Source organism: Mobula birostris, chromosome 17, assembly GCF_030028105.1.
Source record: "Mobula birostris isolate sMobBir1 chromosome 17, sMobBir1.hap1, whole genome shotgun sequence".
Lineage (NCBI taxonomy): Eukaryota > Metazoa > Chordata > Chondrichthyes > Myliobatiformes > Myliobatidae > Mobula > Mobula birostris.
In genome coordinates, this window is record NC_092386.1 from 25,180,363 (window position 1) to 25,187,695 (window position 7,333).

Genomic DNA, 7,333 nt, shown 5'->3' on the forward strand with positions numbered 1-7,333 from the left:
AGAATTGGGTGGTCATTAAAGCCTACTGAGCTTACAGCAGCCAATCCTCATTATGCGCTTCAACTACTATCGAAGTATTGTTGATAAATTTGCTTGACAACATTTTTAAGAAAGAATTTATTGATTATGAAATCACCATGTGAAAGCAAGTTCATCACAATATTCGTTCTTATGCAAGTCACCGTTATGCCCCATCTCCCTGCTTTTGTACTTGTTTGGAATTGTTTTTCACCTTGTTTTGTCTTGCCACATCTTCTCACCAAACTCTGACTGTACATCTCAGAATTAAACTTCGTCTGCCTCCTATCAGATGATTATCTTTTCTTTCCACTCAAAGAGTATAATTTTCCTAACTACTTATGAAGTTAAATCCAACATGATCACCATAGACACTGTCCAGCATTCTTGGAGAATGCTGCTGCCTTTACTTCTGCAGCACAAAATGTTGGGAGGGTGGGAGCATGGATATGAAATTGGGGCTAAAGTCATCCTTTAGCCTAAATGTCATATTTATGTTCTCAGCATGGCTTTCATTCTCTGCTCTTTAATAATTTGGACAGGCTTTTTACATGACACTTTAGAATGTCTTTTATAAATAATAATAATAATAAAGGCATCCGTTAGTCTTGCGAGACCATGGATCTGCGCCTGGAAAGGCTTCACTCTACAGGGCGCAGGCCTGGGCAAGGTTGTATGGAAGACCAGCAGTTGTCCATGCTGCAAGTCTCCCCTCTCCACGACACCAATGTTGTTCAAGGGAAGGGCATTAGGACCCATACAGTTTGGCACCACTGTCGTCACAGAGCAATGTGTGATTAAGTGCCTTGCTCAAGGAGGAAACACGTTCCTCGGCTGGGGCTCGAACTCACGACCTTCAGGTAGTTAGTCCAATTCCTTAACCACTTGGCCACATGCCCACACAATGACTTTTAAAAGTTCACATTATGCAGCATTAATTGCATTGCCCTCAACACTCCTTTCTATTCCTTCGTCAAAAAAAAACTCAATTAGTTAAATACAATTTACACGTAACAAATGTATGCTGTTTTTTAAAAAATCTCATTTGTCCAAGTAGCAATTAATTTAGTCTCAGTTTATTGCTTCTCATATTTTAGATAAGTGTTTCTGGAATAGAATCTCAAATTATCTTTGTGAAACTTTATCCACCTAATTCAATTCTTCTGAATGTATTTCCATGATGGAGCTTTGAAAAGGGTGATATTTATTGTATGAGAGCAACCCCTATTGTTAGGGCATTTAACATTAAGCGCGTGTCTAATTTCTTGCATTGTGATTAAAATCTCTTCAGAATGATAACTTTAACTTTAATCAGGCTGGAGTTTTGTTTCCCATACAAAGCAAAGTAGGAAGCCCTTGGAATTGTTAATTTTGCCCAGTTTGTCTGGTGCCACTGTTGAATTTATTTTCTCTTTTCAGTTTGGGTAATCAGGGATGGCGTAAAAAATCAATTAATGGAAAGTTTCTTTATAATTTATTTGCACTGGCAACCATAACAAAGCTTCTGATAAAGTAATGTGCCTTGCAGGTACATTTATGTATTCTTGAACCTCTATGGGCAAACTAACACTGGAATTTTCAAATTAATAAGATAATGGTTTTAAATCTGAGGATTATCATTGTGTTTTTGCTCCTACTGAATCTCGGTGCCTTTGTAATCCAAACGTTCTTCGGAAGTTGAGAATAAAACTTGTTGGGAAGAAGCGTGGAGAGAGGAAATGAAGACAAGAGCAGGCAGGGGAAGTGAGCCATAGGCCTACTTTGCACTGGCCTCTGGGTAAGTCCCTCAAAGGGGAGTGAGGGCAGCTCTCAAAGGGATTGTCCAACCACGTAGGCAATCCTGACTTCACCCCTCATCTCACTTGCTGCTGAGAAGTCCTGAAATGGTTTGAGAAGACACTTGCCTCCCTTGTCATAAGTTGATTTCAGTCCTAGCTTATGATGATTTTACACTTTATTGTTTACCTACTCTGCACTTTTTCAGTGGCTTTTACACTTCATTCTGCATTGTCATTATTTTACCTTATTGTAGCTCAATGCACTGTGTGATCATTTGTTCTGTACAAAGAGTATGCGAGATTAGCTTTTTCCTGGGCCTTGGTACTGAAGCACCTTCAATAACTCCAAAAGACTGAGGTTGGGTAAAATACTGAAAGGCTTTTATTCGCTGTACAATACGACCTCCACGGTGAGTGTCTGCCCCCGGACTGAGGGAGAGGGGCAAGGCGAAACACCTTTATACAGGAACTTGTGGGAGGAGCCACAGGGGCAGTCAGCAGAGGGGCGTGTGCAGACAGTTAACCCAGTTGCAACATATATATGGTTTACCACAGGTACATATGGCAATAATAAAACTAATGTCAGTTTGGAGAATCAGGCACTGCACCTGCATAGATAGTGTAATGCACTAAAGTCTAAACTATTTCAAGTGGGTCACTGTGTAGTCTTTAGCATGGAGGATACAAGGTCCTGAGTTTTGGTAAGACTTCAGCTGACACATTCCTCCTTGGATGGATGTAAGAGAACAGGGGAAATGAGTTGGGACACTACAACACTGAAACAGGCCCTTCAGCCCATCTGCTCTGTTCCATGCCGGTTTTCTGACTAGTCCCACCTACCCAGATCATACGCTATCATACCCCTCTCATCTGTGTACCTATGCCAACTTCTCTTAAATGCTTCAATTGAACCTGCATCCATCACTTCCGCAGGCAGCTTGTTCCACACTCACACCACTCTGAGTGAAGAAGCTTCTCCTCAAGTTCCCCTTAAATAATTCATCTTTCACCTAAACTTATGATCTCTAGTTCTCGTCTCACCCATCCTCAGTGAGTTAAGTTGTGTCTCCATGGAATGTGAATATAACTGCCAGGTTCGTGCTTGTCGGCCATCTCTAAATACCAGGTTCTTTCAGGGTAGGTAGGGTTGAGCTACATTGGTGGATCTAGATTGCATGTAGACAAGCTACGGATGGGATTTTAATGACAATCTGGAAGGTTCCATGTTCATCAGTATGGGGTATTGGCTTTGTTATTGTCAAATTGATTCTAATAATTAAATTTTATTTCTCCAGCTGCTATGGTGGGAATTTAATTTGTCTCCAGATTAATTGCCCAGAGTTGGGATTCCTGTCTATGTTCCCAACAAGTATAGTATCATGCCCACTGTAACACTAATGCATTGTCTGGTCCATATCAACATTGTTTACAGAGCCTGCTGTATATGAATTAATTGCTAAGTTTTCTACATCAAACTACACTTTAAAAATACCTCACCATCTACACTTAGTGGCTACTTTATTAAGTACTGTTAGCGAGTATTCTGGAGTTATGTGAATATAGTAGATATTAATTCATGCAAGAACCAGCCATCAGTTCTTATTGTAAATACCAAGCAGTAAATAGAAGTTAAGAGTGCACCTTTGTAAATAAACAATACTATCTGTGGAGCACAGGCTGACCCACAGACTAAGAGATACGGCTTTCAAAGTGGTGACTTTGAGACATTCTAATATGCATCAGCTAGATGTTAAAACAACAGGGTTATGTTAATGGGCCTGTAACAATGCAGGAAACCATGGGTTTCAGTAATTTTCACCATTGTAAACAAGTTCAAGGAGGATTGTAGACCAGATTGATACTATCGCTTAGCATATCAAATAGCTGATCTATCAATAGTTCGGAGATGCGTGTACTCAGTCAGTTTTCACAACACTAATCTTGGACACCGGTTGTCTGACCTTAGAAGTTTTCAGATACCTGTATCAAATGATTAGTCCCAGCAAAAGTATATGAACATTCTGAGATAAGCAATGGCATTGTAACTATTGAAATTGTATTGAGTCACCTACTATTACCTTTGATCTTAACGGTATAAAAACGTGATATTCTTCTGAAGTTGGGAGACTCTACCAAAGAAGGTCTCCAAGAGAATGTCTGTTTGTCATGCTGAATAAAAACCTGCATATCTACAAACTCTTCAGTCCCTTCAGCAACTTAGTAAAAGCCACAGCAGACACACCTGCTCTTTAATGCAAATATGTAATCAGCCAATCATGTGTGGCACCTCAATGTATAAAAGTAAGCAGACATGGTCAAGAAATTCATTTGTTGTTTAGACCAATATCAGAAGAGGGAAGAAATTTGATCTAATTAATTTTGACCATGGAATGGTTGTTAGTGCCAGATGGGGTGGTCTGAGTATCTCAGAAACTGCTGATATCCTGGGATGTTAATGCACAATAGTCTCTAGAATTTACAGACAATGATGCTAAAAACAAACAAAAAAATCCAGTGAGTGGAATGGCAGTTCTGCTGGTGAAAACACCTTGTTAATGAGAGAAGTCAGAGGAGAGTGGCCAGACTGGTTCAAGCTGACAGGAAAATGACAGTAACTCAAATAGCCAAGTGTACATCAGTGGTGTGCAGAAGAGCATCTCTGGATGCACAGTATGTCAAACTTTGAAGCAGATGGGCTACAGCAGTAAAAGACCACAATGAATTCTGTTCTTGTTATTGCTTTGTCTCAGAAAACTAAAGCAAGTAAATGCAATAATTTCCTCCCAAAGTCTGGAGCACATCCAGTATTTCACAGATTAATGTTTGGAAATATTTGTGGCTTTTCACATATTGAGGTCTGGTTTGTCTCCAGGAAAACAAAAAGGCAATGTGGCATCTGCAGAAAGGATAATTCCAGCCTGATTGGGTCACTATTCAAATTGAATTTTCCACTCCATTAAACAGCTGAATTTCGCAGAACAAATTGCTTCCTTTCTTCCTTGTCTATGTAACACTTGAGTGGCGGATTTTGAAATGCTTGATGTCAGCAGAGCAGTAGAAGCCCCAAACCAAGAACTAGCATGTATGCATGTAAGTAGATCTTGCACCCAGGGGAGATACTTCTTCTGAAGTGCTTTTTTCCTGTGAAATGCAATGAGAAAGAAATTATTAAGTCCCCCCGAACAGCTGAAAAGTGTCTGTTCTTCTTGCCTAGGGAACAACACCCACTGAATGCCCAATATTGGAATGTCAAATAACCAGCAACAGATTTGGAAAGCATTTGAGATTTCTGGTGTTCATGAGGTTAGTTATCACACTTGTACTTTAACCTCTAAGTTTACAAGACCATAAGACATATAGGCCATTTGGCCCATTGAGTCTGCCCCACCATTCGATCATGGCTGCTTTATTGTCCTTTCAATCCCATTGTCCTGTCTTCTCCCTGTAACCTTTGACACTTTTACTAATAAAGAACCTGTCAACCCCCACTTTTAACATACCCAACGACTTGGCCTCCACAGCCAACTAATAATTCTTGAACATTGCTGCTTGTTGAATATTGTAGAAGGAGATGAGTTATTAACTTCAAACTTTCTGCATAATCACTCAAAGAGTTGAACTGCACGTGCATGTAACGAGAGCTGTATAGCTCATCTCCTTCTACTGTAGGCCACGAACTTATCAATCACCCCTGCTGTGGACCACTTGGAGGTCCAAGACGCTCTCGTTACATACACGTTCAGTTCAACTCTTTGAGTTACTATGCAGAAAGTTTGAAGTTAATAACTCATCTGCTTCCTCCTTAGGCCACCAACTTATCAATTACCCCTGCTGTGAACCACTTCTACAAAGAAGGGATCCGTATGCTCCACGATCGCTGGATAGGAGGGGACTATGTTGAAAAATAAATGTGCTAGGTTTTCTAACATTGACTCCTTCTTCCTTAGGCCACGAACTTATCAATCACCCCTGGTATATGAACTTATTTTGTGCATAACATTTGGAATCATTGAAAGTGATTTGTTATATTTTCCACTGAGTTCTCACTGTATGTAGCGACATGAACAACATGTCATCCTGGAAAATGTGCAAGAGGTTTTTGTGTTTAGTGTTTGTTTTGGAGATTGCAGGAAGTACTGGTTGGATTGAATAGCAGAATGAATGGCAAAGAACTAGTACTAATAGCCCTCGGAGATGCAAATCTAGAGATGTGGAACAAAATGTGCAGGTGTTTGGGTGGTGGAACAGGTTGAACTGGGAAGGTAAGGATGGGAACTAACCCTAACAAGAAGAAACGGCACACTTTTTGCCAATGTGATCTTAGCCCTTTTCACGGGAGTGGAGCATAAAATGTCATCTCAACCTCCAGCAAATACTTCCAAGGGGAAGGAGGAAAGAGGCTCGGAAGCGGTTTAAAACATTGATAAGCCAGGGCTGTCATTTTTTAGTCCTGAATCATTCTCTCCCAAGTGAAGGAACTAGAAAAGAAATTTGCTTTCAGCCCTTTATGGAGATTGATAACGTGCCTAGAATGCAGGTGAATACGGGAATTTCCTCTTCCCAACATAATATCTGTTCATAAGGATGGCTTTCCTTGAAGTGACGGAATTCCTCACTAATACACATTTACTTAATACATGACTGTTATTTATATTTCTGGATCAGCGGCGAATAAAAAGACCATCTGTCGGTTTTATGGCACTGTGGATGGCAGATCTTAGCTGTTTAGCATCAAAGTAGCGGGTATTAGGCAGTTACACCTCTAATGGAAATCGCAAGCAACGTTCACCCTTTCTGTAACACAATTAACTCCCACACGTTTACTTGCTGACAGCTCATCACTCAAGTTGAACTTCAGACCCGATTACATTAAATAACAACCGAATACTTTCATCTTAAATGAGATTTATTTTCAGTTTGCGTGTTTTGGCAATTGTAGCCCTGTTCATCCGTGCAGCTTTAAGGCTGAGCGTTTCTTTGATCCGTGCCGCCGGCATCAGCTGCACATTACCTCGTGGTCTAACAGGTAGTGCGCGGGGAGGCGAGCTGCCGTCTACCCCGAGATCACGACGGGTTGACAGCCGGTCATTGAAGATGCTTCTTCACATAAGCTCTCCTCTTTCGTCTTCACCAGATCTGGATTTATGTCGGTTGACTCGGTCTGTGCTCCCGAAAGAGAGGCGAGAGCTGTTGGCAACTTGTGCAGCTGCGTCTTTGGAGACTGACCAGTATCTTCGGTGAAGGCGAGGGTTCGGGTTCAGTTGGTGATCCTCGGATCCCGTGGGCAGAAGCGCCGATATTAACGTGCTCAGGTGACGGGGACGCTCTCGCTTGGAGTCTGGACCAGCGAGTGTCAGAGGCAGCAGACCCTACCGGTTAAACTGTTTGCAGACACCTTGCAGCAAGTTGCAATGTTCACTTGTTGAGTTCCATCTCCTGGAAGTAACGGGTGGGCGCGGTGGTCAGGGCAGAGCCCCAGAACAGATAGAAGAGTGGCAAAAGACAAAACAATTAACTCCACATTAACAAGGAAGGAA